Source organism: Delphinus delphis, chromosome 10 (genome assembly GCF_949987515.2).
Source record: "Delphinus delphis chromosome 10, mDelDel1.2, whole genome shotgun sequence".
In the NCBI taxonomy this organism is placed as follows: Eukaryota; Metazoa; Chordata; class Mammalia; order Artiodactyla; family Delphinidae; genus Delphinus; species Delphinus delphis.
In genome coordinates, this window is record NC_082692.2 from 41,161,572 (window position 1) to 41,178,794 (window position 17,223).

Consider the following 17,223-nt stretch of genomic DNA (forward strand, 5'->3'; position numbering starts at 1 on the left):
ACCTGATGCCAGGGTGGAGAGGAGAGCAGACCCTGAGAGCACGTGACCTAGGAAGCTTCCGTCACGCAAATCCAGCATCATTTCATCAGGCTTAGCGTCTCTTCCTGCATTTGCCCCAGGATCTCCATCTGAGATCTCCATGCATGATAACCCTTCTCTTATCTGTACAGGCCATCACCTCTTATATTTCACTCATAAATAACCGCGGACTGTTGATTTCTGGATTTCCAGGAAATTTGAGATTGACTAGGTAAGTGTTGCTCGATGTGTTCTCTGAATATCGATGACCCTGTACGATGACCCTGTAGGATAGGGTCATTGATATTCAGAGAACTCACTGAGCAAAGCCATATTTCTTCCTCCAAGAAACCTGCGGGGCATCTCAGCTGCTAACAGCTTCCTTACCATTTTAATTCCTGATTAAGAGCAGCCCCACCCCAAGGAGGAGCAGACCCATAACACAGGCCCGGATTCTACTCAGCATCTTGCCTCGTGAAGGTTCATACCGTGTCCCTGAGAAAAGAAGCTAGTTTGGGTGATTTTTACCCTGAATCCAACTTCTCTGAGACTCTGAGAGCTTTGACTGGGGGGAGAAGCCTGATATGAAAGAACTAGAATAATTGGCCATTCCTAGAAAAGGAATGGCTACAAGGTTCAGGCAGTGAATCGCTTAAATATCACAGCCCTGGCATAAGGCCACACGTCTTCAACATCTGATGGACGAGGAGCCTGGGACTGGTTGAGATTGAACTCCCCTCAGGACAGGAACATCCCTGTAGAGGATGTGCCCCTTCTCAGTCACAATAACAACTCAGAGCAGGAGTGTCAGAAGCACGAGCCCAGCCCGATGCAGGGCACTGGTGCCCAGGGCCAAGGGGTGACCACGACCTGTGCTGTCATGGGAGGCTCAAAACAGGGACATCTCCTCTATTCTGCTTGTCAGGCAGAACTGCCTTCCCAGGGAGTATAGGTATTTGTAGAAACCATCACGGGATGTCTGTAAACAATCAGGGGATTTCTATCACAGGATATCACAGGGCAGCCCCAATAATCTAAGCTGAAGGAGAGAAGAACATGGAGAAAATGCACATATGCTGTGGGGAGAGGAGAAACCTGACACTCGGGGGTAAGCAAGTCTCCTCCCTGATGGGTAAGGAATTTTCGAGGTCAGAAAGCTTCTCACTCCATTCCACTGTGACAGGGCTGGTCTGGCTGGGGTGCTCCACGTGGCAGGTGTAGACCTCTCCACCCTGAGGAACTATTTCAAGCATCACCATGGTCTGGAAGGTCCAGTCTCCATTAGGGATCAGGCCTGTGGAGACCACCCCCTGCCTCCTCTTCCTGGCCATTCTGGAAGCACCTGACTTCAGTGTGGCCTGGATAGAAACCATTCACAGAGCAGACCAGGAGGCTGTGGTGCCACAGGGGCTGGGTCTTTGCAGGATACACAGTCACTGTAGGCTCCAGTAGGAGAGAAAATGTAGAGGGAATAGTGAGGGAGACAGAAAGCCTCCTGACCAGATGTAGCCTTGGGCAGACCAGACTGCCATGTGGCTTAGGAGAAGTCAGTGTCATGGGTCTTGAATTTAACCCCTATAACAGGGCCTATTAGAGTTGAGAGATGTTGAGCAAAATTGTGGGGTTTCTTTTCATAATTTGAAACAGTTACCTATTGTTGAAGTGTTTACAAATTTTGCAAGACACAGGGTGCATTCAATAAAAGGGTGATTTCTGTAACTAGGCTGCCTGTGTTCAAATCCAGGCTTTACTTCTAACTGGTTAATCCTGCGAGAGTTTTTAAATCCCTCTGTGCCTCAGTTTCTCTCCTATAAAGGAGGATAATGATATGAATTTACCTCTTCAAGTTAAATGAGTCATATATACAATGGAATACTATTCAGCCATAAAAAAGAACAAAATAATGCCATTTGCAGCAACATGGATGGACCTAGAGATGATCATACTAAGTGAAGTAAGTCAGAAAGAGAAAGACAAATACCATATGATATCACTTATATGTGAAATCTAAAATATGACACAAATGAACTTATCTACGAAAGAGAAACAGACTCACGAACATAGAGAACAGACTTGTGGTTGCCAAGGAGGGTGGGGCTGGGGGAGGGATGGAGTGGGAGGCTGGGGTTAGCAGATGTAAGCTATTATACTGTATATGGAATGGATAAACAACAAGGTCCTACTGTATAGCCCAGAGAACTATATTCAATATCCTATGATAAACCATAATGGAAAAGAATATTTTAAAAAGGATGTATATATGTATAACTGAATCACTTTGCTGTACAGCAGAGATTAACAAAACATTGTAAATCAACTATACTTCAATAAAAAATATTGATCATCATATTAAAAAAAAAAGAGTTAATGGACTTAAACTATGTAAGGAAATGGTTGGGGGAATTCCCTGGCGGTCCAGTGGTTAAGACTCTGCGCTCTCACTGCTGAAGGCCCAGGTTCAGTCCCTGGTCAGGGAAGTAAAGTCCCACAAGCCGCACAGGGAGGGCCAAAAAAGAAAAAAAAGAAATGACCAGAACTTAGCCTTCAGTATACATCAGTTACTTATTGAATGTTTTTACTGTGAAAGAAAGTGTGATTCACAGCTTAAGGGTAAATTAGGGAACAGTAGTGGGGTAGATAGAGGTGTAGAGCGTGAAATCCTGGTTACACTGCCTCAATGGACTCACATCTTAGAACAGCACAGAAATGGTTCTTCCCCTGAGAAGCAGAAATAGACAGAGGTCATTCTCTAACTCTATGAGTTGTGTCTCAAGGAAAGCATGAGTCCTGCAGAGGAAAAGGAACAAGGAAAGTTAATCATTTAAAAAGTTTTTATTGTTTTATACTCAGCTGATGGATCTCTCTCTCTCTCTTGCTCTTTTTTTTTTCCCCCCAAAAAAGCCACATCTAGTTTTTCAATTGTTATCATTTTAGAATTCTCTCTCCTTCTAAACTGACATTTGAGATCAGGGCAGGGTCTGGGACTCTTCACGTCTGAGACAGCCTCTAGCACTCTCAGGCCCTCAATAAATACAATTATTTTAAAAGAAAGGAGAGGGACTTCCTTGGAGGTCCAGTGGTTAAGACTCCGCCCTCCCAATGCTCAGGGCCTCGGTTTGATCCCTGGTTGGGGAACTAAGATCCCACATACTGCAACTAAGCCTGCGTGCCACAACTAGAGAAGCCGTCGTGTGGCAACTAGACCCAGCACAGTCAAAATAAAATAAATAAATAAATTAATTAATTAATTTAAAAAAAAAAGAAAGGAGAAATGGGGGACACATTTGTACAGTACCACAAAATAGCAGATTTAAGATCGATGGTAAATCATTAGTCACAATTTTTCAGTTTCTATTTCAGTAAGTAAAAAACGTTAAATTCTCAACATGGAAAATATTGAACAGAATCTAATAGAAACCACAAACTGGAGAAAACGTTGAATCAAGTATCAGCAAAGTGTTAATAATCTTACTGCATAGACAACCCATAAAATTACTGAGAAAAACACTAGGACCCTAGTGGCAACAGATTAATAGATAATGCTTTGGGCAGTCATTAAAATTGGGGGGGAAAAAAAGAGAGAAGAATTTTAGAAATAAAAGAAATGTAAGTTAAAAATAATAAGATATAAATTTCTAACTAAGTGGCAATATGGAAAATAAAATCTAACAATGGGGAATGTGAGGTAAATTGCTTACAGCCATACAAAGGGAAAACACAACTACCTAAGTACTATTAGCATTATAAAAATAGTAACATCAGTATGGTATTATTAAGTAACAAAATTATATCTGAAAAGCTAGCTTCACAATAATTTCAAATATGTAAAAATATACACACTAAGAAAACAAAAGAGTAGTTGGAAATTTAGACCTAAAAGTAGCCTCAGAAAGGTCGGAGGTGAGTGGAAGGTTCTTCTCCGTTGCACCCCTAGAGATTAGTCTCCCTCACAAATTTCATTCTCAAAGAAACGCGCCTGCACACAGACGCCACGCCGGCACATTTATTTCAGGGGTTTCAGGAGTAAGAGGGTGTGTGACCAGAGCAGACTGGGGCTCCTCTCACGTTCTCCTAAACCTCTTACATTCCTCACCTCTCCTCCCCTACCCTCCCCCAAGCACAGACACCTGGAGGTTCCTTCCCGCATCTCTGACCACCCACCCCAGTCAGCCTTTTCCTTCGTCTCCCCTCCCCCAGACTCTCCCAGGGCGGCAGCTGAGGCTGCCTGGAGCCCTCGCTCCTGCATCCCTCTCCCCATACCCCGCTCCCTCCCGGTCCTCTCAGACCCCAGGCCCACTCCCCCCACCATACATACACTCTCTCCCCTTTCACCAGCACACGTCGACAAAATCTCACTTTAGTTTTCCCACAGAAAGCTCTCACGTGTACCCTCGTAACTTGCACTTGTCCACAATCCTACACACTCACCCTGGACTCAGTCCCTCTGTCTCTGTGTCTCTCTGTCTCTGTCACCGCCCCCCGCCCCCCCACGACCTCGCCGCCGCACGCTGCTTCTCTCCAAGAACTTGTAGTTGATCCTGCAGAAGGTGTGCACGGCGGCCCGCGCCCGCTGCAGGGCATCCTTCTGGCGGTTCCAGAGCTCCGCGGCCGGCCGCCCCAGCTCGCTCACCGCCGGGTCCTCCCCCACGTGGCTGTCGAAGCGCATCAGCTCCTCCCGGTTATAGATGTACCTGTCCAGGAAGTGCACCTGCCGCGTGCTGTTGGAGAAATGACACTCGGACTTTACCTGTACCATGAAAAGTGCTGTGGGGACAGGAATGATGTTGTCACCCGCGCGCATGGGAGGAGACTGGCGGTGACGCCCACCGATGACAGGCGCCCGAACGCAGGCGGGGGGCGCTAGGACTCCCTCGGAGGCTCTACCGGCACCCCACGGGTTCATCTTCCACCTGCCAGCGGTGGAGGAAGGACGTGCTGGGCGGAAGAGACCCCTCTGCTCCTGAGCCATTCGGGCTCCACTTGGCTTCCATGCTCGCCTGGACATCTCCAAGTGTGAACTGGACTGGGATTTGCCCCATCACCATCTCCTCTTAGGAGCCTCCTTCATTCTGTAAGTACTTGGTTAGGGCTGTGCTTGTGTCCAAATTTCGCTGTCCCTTGGGACTCCAAGGAAGGGAACACAGCCATCTCCCCTCTACTTGTGGAGCTTAAAATTTAGTGAAAGTGATGGACAAAAGCCAAACACGCAAGAATTTATACAGAAGTGAGAAAAGTCAGGATAAAAGTTCTATAGCAGAGAATGATAGGATGACCCAAATTAGGTTAGGGTGCCAGAGAAGTGGTCTCTGAAGACCACTTTAAGTGGTAACATAAAAGGTTACATGGATGTGAGCTAGAGGAAGAGTGTGTGTGTGTGTGTGTGTGTGTGTGTGTGTGTGTGTGTTTAGGGGAAAAAGAGAGACATTTTAGGTAATGGTAATACTGTGTGGAAAAGCTGAAAGAATTGATGAACTTCCTCTAGAAAGTTCACTGAAGCACAGAGAGTGAGAGGAAGGAGGGGAAAAGATTAGACTGGAAAAATCACATGGAACCAGGCACTTAAATTCCTTGTAGGTGACATTAGGATTTTGACTTTATGCTAAACGTAATGAGAACTATTGAAGAGTTTTAGGAGATTAAAACCATAACCCCAATACAGGTCCACAATGCCTTTTCTGCATTTCCAAATCTGGATAGCTCAGAAAATCAGATTTTCTAAAAATTTGCTGCTAAAATTCGTTTGGCAAATCTGACCTGCTGAGAGAAGGGGTCAAATGTGTCTCAGAGCTCTTATTGGTTACATATGGTTCCGTAGCTTCACTGTGTGTAAAGATACATATAGACATAAATATACACATATATATCATATGAATGCACATATTTTTGATTTTTTGGTATTAAATTACAGTATCATTAACATTATGTTAGTTCCAAGTGTACAACATAATGATTCAATATTGTTAAAAGTTATACTCCATTTAAAGTTATTACAAAATAATGGTTATATTTCCCTGTGTTGTACAGTATATCTTGTTGCTTATTTATTTTATTCACAGTAGTTTGTATCTCTTAATCCCATACCTTTATCTTGCCCCTCTCCCCTTCCATTTCCACACTTGTAGCCAGTAGTTCACTCTTTGTGAGTCTGTTTCTGTTTTGTCATATACATTTGTTTTATTTTTTAGATTCCACTTATAAGTGATAACATAGAGTATTTGACTTTCTCTGTCTGACTTATTCCACTAACCATAATACTCTGTAGGTCCATCCACATTGTTGCAAATGGCAGAATTTCATTCTTTTTTATGGCTGAGTAATAGTCCACTGTGTGTGTGTGTGTGTGTGTGTGTGTGTGTGTGTGTGTGTGTGTATATATACACAAACCACATCTTTACCCATTCATTTGTTGATGGACACTTAGGTTGCTTCTGCATCTTGGATATTTGTAAATAATGCTGCAGTGAATATTGGGTTGCATGTATGTTTTCAAATGAATGTTTTTGTTTCTTTCAAAAATGAAAATATTTTTGTCTTTAGATTTAGTTGAATTGTGAAAATGTCAAAAAGAGTTAAAGAATAACCCTGTGGTTAAAGGTAAGAAGAATAAATGGAAGTTTCTGATATCATTAATAGTGTGGAAAGTAGCATTGCTGCAGAAATTTGAGGCATTTTACTGAAAAATATTGTAACAGCCACCACTATTTATGACTTAAAAAGACAAGTTGTTGAAATCAAATAGAGATGTGATGACCAAGAACTCGTGACATTTTGAAAAACATGGCGTAAGGCAAAAAATAAAAATGAAGATCTTGAACTTGCTTTGATTGAATGGATTCAACAAGAAAGTAATGAATTTGTTCAACTGTCTAGTTTTGGGGGTAATGAAACAAGCTACATAAAACCATGAAGAGTTGAACTGGAAGGTGAATGTGTGTAGAAAGTGTAAGTCTAGAATTTCTAGAAGCAGCATAGTGTATATAAAGCAGTGTTTTCAACCTCAGCACTATAGACATTTTGGACCAGGTGGTTCTTTGTGGCTGGGGAGAGGGAGCTGTTCTGTGCATAGTAGCCTGTCTATCAGCTTTCCTGGCCTCTACCCACTAGTTGTCAAAAGAAACCCCCTGTGTGACAACTAAAAATGGCGTTATCTGGAGCCAATGTTCTGCGGCGGGTGAAGGAACGGGGAGAAAGAGTGCTGAGCTGTCGTTGGGTGAGAACCATGGGTGTAAATCATATGAAAAAACTGTCCTGGAGAAACCACTCTCAAGTATGGAGCAGCTGAGAGTGACATAGAAAAATTTGCCAATATTATTTCTGTTGAAAATCTTGGTCCTACATGAAATATGTTTTTTGGGAAGCCAGTCCCAGTGAAGAGCTGTTTTTTCCAATAAAATAAATTTGTTCAGTCCAACCAAAGTTGACTGATTTCTTTGCCTTGGCAATTAGTCACTGTGATATTGTGATTTATGATAAGAAACATGTATTTGTTCTTCATCCCCATTTCTGCCACAGGTCTCCTAAAACCCTGGAAATTTCCTAAGGGGTAAAATCAATAAATGAGTCTTTTATATTAATTAGGTGACTTTTGGATCCAGTCTAAGGAGATGTACTGGTCCATAGTCCTCCCTATCTCAATAAACAGTGCCGCCATCCACCTAGTTATCATGCAAGACAAAATCCTGAGGGATAAGCTTTTGATTTTCTATCTTCCAACTCCCACCATTTAATTCATTAACAAGTCACTCAACAGTCTATCCCAAATCTGTTCACTTCATCGCTACTACACTAAATGAAGTCACAGGCACATCTTCCCTGGAGAACCCTTCTACTGTCCCCTAACTGGTCTCTGTAACTTCACTTGGAACCCCTGCAATCCAATCTCCATGTGGTAGCTAGAATTAGTTTTTAAAATAAATATAAATGGACTCTCCTTGTAACCCCTTAGTAGCTTCACACAGCTCTGTAAATAAAAGTCAAATTTCTCACTATGGCCATCAGGGCCTAACATGATTTGACTCCTGACTTTCTCTCTAACCTCATCTTATTCCACTCCCCAACTTGCTTTCTCTGCTTCAGCTCCTCTAACCTTCTTTCCATCCCTTAAACATAGCAAACATCTTCCCACACTTTGACCTTTCCCCTGGTTCCTCTCCCTGGAGCATTTGTCCCTTAGATCCTTCCCATGTCTGGCTTATTCTCATCATTTATGTCTCAATTGAATGTCACAGGAAGACCCCTGTAGACACTTGCACTGAAGTCAGGTGAATACAATTTTCTCAGACCCTTAACCCTTATATTTTTTTTCAGAGCATTTATTGCTGTTTGAAATGTTCTTCTTGGTTCAATGGTTATTGGGTTGTTGTCTTTCTCTCTTGTCATTAGGTAACTTCCATGATCATGGGGGACTTTTTTTTCTGTTATTCAAATAGAATCCTCTGTGCCTAGGACAGAGCCCAGTATATAATAGTTGCTCAAAGAAGTATTTGTCATCTAAATGAATAAAGCCATAGTTTTGGGAATTGATCTTTGTGGGGCTCCTGGTAAAGCAAGAAGGGGCTCCAGTTCCAACACACTTTTGTAATCATGACACCTTATGTCTCTTCTACTTTCCTGTGAGAAATTCAGACTAACTTCCTCTTTCTCCTCTTACTACTTGGAAGAAACATTCACAGGTAAGGAAAAGGTGATTTTTAGGAGATAGGGAACATTTCATGAAGTTTCATTTCATCCAATGCGTCTGTTATAGTTGCTGAGGGTTTGTGCAAACCGGGGATTTTTAGTAACAGTGATGACATAGTAGGGGAAAGAATAGGGAAAAACTGGAAGGAGAGGTAACCAAAGACGGCTAATTATGGAAAATAGATGGCATGATGAATGAACCTATGAAATTTGGGCCCAAGACTCCAAGAGGTCAATGAGTTCCCTTGATTTCCTTACTGGCTTTCAGCCCTATGGGATGGAAACAGCCTTCACATGCTCTGTATCCTGCTCAGGGTGTATGGTTTGAACCATATGAAATTGCTGATATTTGACTATTTGGAGTTTATAAAAATATAATTTCATAATTTATTCTATACTAGTTGAATCTCTTCTTGTGGGTTCAGGCCACAGAAAGAGGAGATATAGGAGAAACTGATAGGATAGAAAGGTTCAAAATAGAATAAGCACTAATAAGAATTAACCTGTGTCAGGTTTTCAGTTCTTATGAGTTCTTTAAGGCATCACAGAATGCCCCTTAGATGCTCCTTAACTACAGGGTCATTCTTAGTACTAAGGATCCCTGCTTCAGGTCCAGAGTGCTTTACGCAGGAGAAATAGGGAGAAAACTAACCCCAGCTTTTGTCAGAGTACCTCCAGTACAGGCATACAGGCCTTATGAACAGTGGGGTTTAGGGAGAAAGAAAAGGAGACAATAGATAACCAACAAGGACTTACTGTACAGCACAGGGAACTCTACTCAATATTTTGTAATAACCTATAAGGGAAAAAAATCTGTAAAAGAATATATATATGTATAATATATAATATATATATATAACTGAAGTGCTGTGCTGTATACCTGAAACTAACTTGATATTGTAAATCAACTATACTTCAACTTAAAAAAAAGAAAAGAAAAGGAGACAATGGTGAGGTCTCTTGATACATCCTCACGTATTAGTGAGAGGTAGCCGCATCACAGATCCCATGGACATAACACAGGATCTTCTAGGAGAGATCTTTCTAATTCCTTTTGAGTCCCCATAAAATTTTCAGAGGATTATTCCCATTTTCTGGCATAACTCAACAGAATAAAGGGAACCACGGATGGGAATTGTTTTGAAATCATTAATAATCATTTTAGATCATTTTTGAAAGCATTTCTAAATCCTCTCAAAACCCCGAGGGAATGGGATATAAGGCTGGAGAGGTTTTATTAGAAGAGAGTTGACAAGAAATAGCCTATATGTATATATACGAAGGCACCTTATGCTGGTCTTATAAAGAGGGCAAGTATCCAGGCTCCTTTTGTTTGTGGAAGGAATTGAGGATCCATGTGATAAAGGTAAGTAGTCACTGAAGAAGATGTCGGTGTTTTAAGTGACATGGCCTGGACCCAGACAAAACTAACTCCCTCCCTTCCCCCACACCCCAAAATAGCTCACCATCAAAGGTGTGCGCTTACCTCTCCAGCCCAAGCCAGGAGCGGGCTCAGCACCATCAGTATCACTGTCAGTATTACTGTCCAGGAGCCTGCGGGGAACCAAAGGCACACCATGCAGAAGAAGAGAAGAAGACAGGGTGCAGGGGAGCAGACAAATCTCAGTGAGGACTAGGACCCTCCTCCAACCCACATCTCAAACATTACCAACCAAGGAACTCATTTCTTTGTTCCTGGATTGGGTCGTCTCAGTTTTGGAGAACCAATCAGATTCATCTGTGAATATCATCATCAGTTGCTGGTTAGATACTCAATATGAAGTTCCTCTTTTGAAACTCAGATTTCCTTCCTTAGGAGGATTGTTTTAATTTCGTGCTTTAAAGGTTTGATCCAGTTGTATTTGTAACATTTTAACTGGGGCCCTATTGTGAGCCAGCTCTGTGCTGGTCAGCGATGGTCACCCAAGTTTTTCAGGATTGTCTCCAGATACTGTCACTGAGTTTAGTGGGACCTCCAGGATACACATAGAGAAAGCGGCTTATCGGGGGCAATCCTTGTGGAATGGGGGGTCTTGAAGGTACCTTTGTAGAGCATGTAAATAACAATGTAATAAGGTCAATGTCCAAATCACATTCTACAAGACCCTCCATGTGGAATGGAGGTTCTTGAAGGTACCTTTGTAGGGCATGTAACTAACAATGTAATAGGGTCAATGTCTAAATCACATTCTACAGGGGGCTGAGAGATTGATAAAGGACTCAAATCAGCCTTTGGCACAGCAACTCTGCTTTAGAATAATTAATATTTTATGTGAAAAAGTGATCAATCCATTCCTCCTAGTTCCCTTTTTGACTTCCTCATTTAATTGGGGATATTTCCCTTTCTTTCTCTTTTAAAAAAATTTTAATTTTATTTCATTTACTTTTTATACAGCAGGTTCTTACTAGTTATCTATTTTATACATATTAGTGTATATATGTCAACCCCAATCTCCCAATTCATCCCACCATCACCACCCCCCACCATCAGTTTCCCCCCTTGGTGTTCATATGTTTGTTCTCTACATCTGTGACTCTATTTTAGCCCTGCAAACCTGCTCATCTGTACCATTTTTCTAGGTTCCACATGTATGCGTTAATATACGATATTTGTTTTTCTCTTTCTGACTTACTTCACTCTGTGTGACAGTCTCTAGATCCATCCACGTCTCTACAAATGACCCAATTTCGTTCCTTTTTATGGCTGAGTAATATTCCATTGTATATATGTACCACATCTTCTTTATCCATTTGTCTGTCGATGGGCATTTAGGTTGCTTCCATGACCTAGCTCTTGTAAACAGTGCTGCAACGAATATTGGGGTGCATGTTTCTTTTTGAATTATGGTTTTCTCTGGGTATACACCCAGTAATGGAATTGCTGGGTCATATGGTAATTCTATTTTTAGTTTTTTAAGGAATCTCCATACTGTTCTCCATAGTGGCTGTATCAATTTACATTCCCACCAACAGTGCAAGAGGGATCCCTTTTCTCCACACCCTCTCCAGCGTTTGTTGTTTGTAGATTTTCTGATGATGCCCATTCTAACTGGTGTGAGGTGATACCTCATTGTAGTTTTGATTTGCATTTCTCTAATAACTAGTGATGTTGAGCAGCTTTTCATGTGCTTCTTGGCCATCTGTATGTCTTTGGAGAAATGTCTATTTATGTGTTCTGTCCATTTTTTGATTGGGTTGTTTGTTTTCTTAATATTGAGCTGCATGAGCTGTTTATATATTTTGGAGATTAATCCTTTGTCCGTTAATTCATTTGCAAATATTTTCTCCCATTTTAAGGGTTGTCTTTTCATCTTGACTGTAGTTTCCTTTGCTTTGCAAAAGTTTCATTAGGTTTCACTTGTTTATTTTGTTTTTATTTCCATTACTCTAGGAAGTGGATCAAAAAATATCTTGCTGTGATTTATGTCAAAGAGTGTTCTTCCTATGTTTTCCTCTAAGAGTTTTATAGTGTCTGGTCTTACATTTAGGTCTCTAATCCAGTTTGAGCTTATTTTTGTGTATGGTGTTAGGGAGTGTTCTGATTTCATTCTTTTACATGTAACTGTCCAGTTTTCCCAACACCACTTATTGAAGAGATTGTCTTTTCTGCATTGTATATCCTTGCCTCCTTTGTCATAGCTTAGTTGACCATAGGTGCATGGGTTTATCTCTGGGCTTTCTATCCTGTATCAGTGATCTATATTTCTGGTTTTGTGCCAGTACCATATTGTCTTGATTACTGTAGCTTTGTAGTATAGTCTGAAGTCAGGGAGTCTGATTCCTCCAGCTCTGTTTTTTTTCCCTCAATATTGCTTTGGCTATTCGGGGTCTTTTGTGTCTTCATACAAATTTTAAGATTTTTTGTTCTAGTTCTGTAAAAAATGCCATTGGTAATTTGATAGGGATTGCATTGAATCTGTAGATTGCTTTGGGTAGTATAGTCATTTTCACAATATTGATTCTTCCAGTCCAAGAACATGGTATATCTCTCTCCATCTGTTTGTGTCATGTTTGATTTCTTTCATCAGTGTCTTATTGTTTTCTGAGTACAGGTCTTTTACCTCTTTAGGTAGGTTTATTCCTAGGTATTTGATTCTTTTTGTTGCAGTGGTGAATGGGATTGTTTCCTTAATTTCTCTTTCTGATCTTTCGTTGTTAGTGTATAGGAATGCAAGAGATCTCTGTGCATTAATTTTGTATCCTGCAACTTTACCAAATTCATTGATTAGCTCTAGTAGTTTTCTGGTGGCATTTTTTAGGATTCCCTATGTATAGTATCATGTCATCTGCAAACAGTGACAGTTTCACTTCTTTTCCAATTTGTATTCCTTTTATTTCTTTCTCTTCTCTGATTGACGTGGCTAGGACTTCCAAAATTATGTTGAATAATAGTGGTGAGAGTGGACATCCTTGTCTTGTTCTTAATCTTAGAGGAAATGCATTCAGTTTCTCACCATTGAGAATGATGTTGGCTGTGGGTTTGTCACATATGGCCTTTATTATGTTGAGGTAAGTTCCCTCTATGCCCACTTTCTGGAGGGTTTTTATCATAAATGGATGTTGAATTTTGTCAAAATCTTTTTCTGCATCTATTGAGATGATCATGTGGTTTTTATTCTTCAATTTGTTAATATGGTGTATCACATTGATTGATTTGCATATACTGAAGAATCCTTGCATCCCTTGGATAAACCCCACTTGATCATGGTGTATGATCCCTTTAATGTGTTGTTGGATTCTGTTTGCTAGTATTTTCTTGAGGATTTTTGCATGTATATTCATGAGTGATATTGGTCTGTAATTTTCTTTTTTTGTAGTATCTTTTTCTGGTTTAGGTATCAGGGTGATGGTGGCCTTACAGAATGAGTTTGGGAGTGTTTCTTCCTCTGCAATTTTTTGGAAGAGTTTTAGAAGGATGGGTGTTAGCTCTTCTCTAAATGTCTGATAGAATTCACCTGTGCAGCCATCTGGTCCTGGACTTTTGTTTGTTGGAAGATTTTTAATCACAGTTTCAATTTCATTACTGGTGATTGGTCTGTTCATATTTTCTTTCTTTTTTTTTTAAACATCTTTATTGGGGTATAATTGCTTTACAATGGTGTGTTAATTTCTGCTTTATAACAAAGTGAATCAGTTATACATATACATATGTTCCCATATCTCTTCCCTCTTGTGTCTCCCTCCCTCCCACCCTCCCTATTGTTCATATTTTCTATTTCTTCCTGGTTCAGTCTTGGAAGGTTATACCTTTTTAAGAATTTGTCCATTTCTTCCAGGTTGTCCATTTTACTGGCATAGAGTTGCTTGTAGTAGTCTCTTAGAATGCTTTGTATTTCTTCAGTGTCTGTTGTAACTTCTCCTTTTTCATTTCTAATTTTATTGATTTGAGTCCTCTCCCTCTGTTTTTTCATGAGTCTGGCTAATGGTTTATCAATTTTATCTTCTCAAACAATCAGCTTTTAGTTTTATTGACATTGCTATTGTTTTCTTTGTTTCTATTTCATTTATTTCTGCTCTGATCTTTTTGATTTCTTTCCTTCTGCCAACTTTGGGTTTTGTTTGTTCTTCTTTGTCTAGTTCCTTTAGGTGTAAGATTACATTGTTTATTTGAGATTTTTCTTGTTTCTTGAGGTAGGCTTGTATAGCTATAAACTTCCCTCTTAGAACTGATTTAGCTGCATCCCATAGGTTTTGGATCGTCGTGTTTTCATTGTCATTTGTCTCTAGGCATTTTTTGATTTCCTCTTTGATTTCTTCAGTGATCTCTTGGCTATTTAGCAACGTATTGTTTAGCCTCCATGTGTTTGTGTTTTTTACTTTTTTTTCCCTGTGATTCATTTCTAATCTCATAGCATTGTGGTCAGAGAAGATGCTTGATATGATTTCAATTTTCTTAAATTAACTGAGGCTTGATTTGTGACCCAAGATGTGATCTCTCCTGGAGAATGTTCCGTGCACACTTGAGAAGAAAATGTAATCTGCTGTTTTTGGATGGAATGTCCTATAAATATCAATTAAATCTATCTGGTCTATTGTGTCATTTAAAGCTTCTGTTTCCTTATTTATTTTCATTTTGGATGATCTGTCCATTGGTGTAACTGAGGTGTAAGCCCCCCGGCATTATTGTGTTACTGTCGTTTTCCTCTTTTATAGCTGTTAGCCGTTGCCTTATGTATTGAGGTGCTCCTATGTTGGGTGCATATATATTTGTAATTGTTATATCTTCTTGGATTGATCCCTTGATCATTATGTAGTGTCCTTCCTTGTCTCTTGTAACATTCTTTATTTTAAAGTCTATTTTATCTGATATGAGTATTGCTACTCCAGCTTTCTTTTGATTTCCATTTGCATGGAATATCTTTTTCCATTCCCTCACTTTCAGTCTGTATGTGTCCCTAGGTCAGAAGTGGGTCTCTTGTAGACAGCATATATATGGGGCTTGTTTTTGTATCCATTCAGCCAGCCTGCGTCTTTTGGTTGGAGCATTTAATCCATTCACATTTAAGGTAATTATCGATATGTATGTTCCTATGACCATTTTGTTAATTGTTCTGGGTTTGTTTTCGTTGGTCCTTTTCTCCTCTTGTGTTTCCCACTTAGAGAAGCTCCTTTAGCATTTGTTATAGAGCTGGTTTGGTAGTGCTGAGTTCTCTTAGCTTTTGTTTGTCTGTATAGCTTTTGATTTCTCCATCGAATCTGAATAAGATCCTTGCCAGGTAGAGTAATCTTGATTGTAGGTTCTTCCCTTTCATCACTTTAAGTATATCATGCCACTCCCTTCTGGCTTGTAGAGTTTCTGTTGAGAAATCAGCTGTTAACATTATGGGAGGTCCCTTGTATATTATTTGTTGTTTTTCCCTTGATGTTTTCAATAATTTTTCTTTGTCTTTAATTTTTGCCAATTTGATTACTATGTGTCTCGGCGTCTTTCTCCTTGGGTTTATCCTGTATGGGACTCTCTGCACTTCCTGGACTTGGGTGGCTATTTCCTTTCCCATGTTAGGGAAGTTTTCAACTATAATCTCTTCAACTATTTTCTCAGGTCCTTTCTGTCTCTCTTCTCCTTCTGGGACCCCTATAATGCAAATGTTGTTGCCTTTAATGTTGTCCCAGAGGTCTCTTAGGCTGTCTTCATTTCTTTTCATTCTTTTTTCTTTATTCTGTTACACAGCAGTGAATTCCACCATTCTGCCTTCCAGGTCACTTATCCGTTCTTCTGCTTCAGTTATTCTGCTATTGATTCCTTCTAGTGTAGTTTTCATTTCAGTTATTGTATTGTTCATCTCTGTTTGTTTGTTCTTTAATTCTTCTAGGGGTTTATCCTTTAATTCTTCTATGTCTTTGTTAAACATTTCTTGTATCTTCTCGATCTTTGCCTCCATTCTTTTTCTGAGGTTCTGGATCATCTTCACTATCATTTTTCTGAATTCTTTTTCTGGAAGGTTGCCTACCTCCACTTCATGTAGTTGTTTTTCTGGGTTTTTTAATCTTGTTCCTTCATTGGGTACAAAGTCCTCTGCATTTTCATTTTGTCTATATTTCTGTGAATGTGGTTTTCCTTTCACAGGCTGCAGAATTGTAGTTCTTGCTTCTGCTGTCTGCCCTCTGGTGGATGAGGCTATCTAAGAGTCTTGTGCAAGCTTCCTGATGGGAGGGACTTGTGGTGGGTAGAGCTGGGTGTTGCTCTGGTGGGCAGAGCTCAGTAAAACTTTAATCTGCTTGTCTGATGATGGGTGGGGCTGGGTTCCCTCCCTGTTGGTTGTTTGGCCTGAGGCAACCCAGCACTGGAGCCCACCTGGGCTCTTTTTTGGGGCTAATGACAGATTCTGGGAGGGCTCATGTCAAGGAGTACTTCCTAGAACTTCTGCTGCCAGTGTCCTTGTCTCCACGGTGATTCACAGCCACCCCTGGCCTCTGCAGGAGACCCTCCAACACTAGCAGGTAGGTCTGGCTCAGTCTCTCCTGGGGTCACTGCTCCTTCCCATGGGTCCCAATGTGCACACTACTTTGTGTGTACCCTCCAAGAGTGGAGTCTCTGTTTCCCCCAGTCCTGTCAAAGTCCTGCAATCAAATCCCACTAGGTTTCAAAATCTGATTCTCTAGGAATTCTTCCTCCCATTGCCAGACCCCCAGGTTGGGAAGCCTGATGTGGGGCTCAGAAGCTTCACTCCAGTGGGTGGACTTCTTTGGTATAAGTGTTCTCCAGTCTGTGAGTCACCCACCCACCGTTATGGGATATGATTTTACTGTGATTGTGGCCCTCCTACCATCTCACTGTGGCTTCTCCTTTGTCTTTGGATGTGGGGTATATTTTTTGGTGAGTTCCAGTGTCTTCCTGTTGATGATTGTCCAGCAGCTAGTTGTGATTCTGGTGCTCTCACAAGAGGGAGTAAGAGCACGTCCTTCTACTCCGCCATCTTGGTTCCTACCAAGAGAGCTGTTGGAAGATATTTAATCACAGTTTCAATTTCATTACTTGTGATTGGTCTGTTTATATTTTCTATTTCTTCCTGGTTCAGCCTTAGA

The 17,223-nt window shown here is 40.8% G+C and overlaps 1 pseudogene; it reads right to left on the reverse strand.

Annotated features, from left to right (window-relative positions):
- Window positions 1-409: 409 nt before the first annotated feature.
- On the reverse strand, window positions 410-10,276 carry LOC132432110 (DLA class II histocompatibility antigen, DR-1 beta chain-like; annotated as a pseudogene).
- Window positions 10,277-17,223: the final 6,947 nt, after the last annotated feature.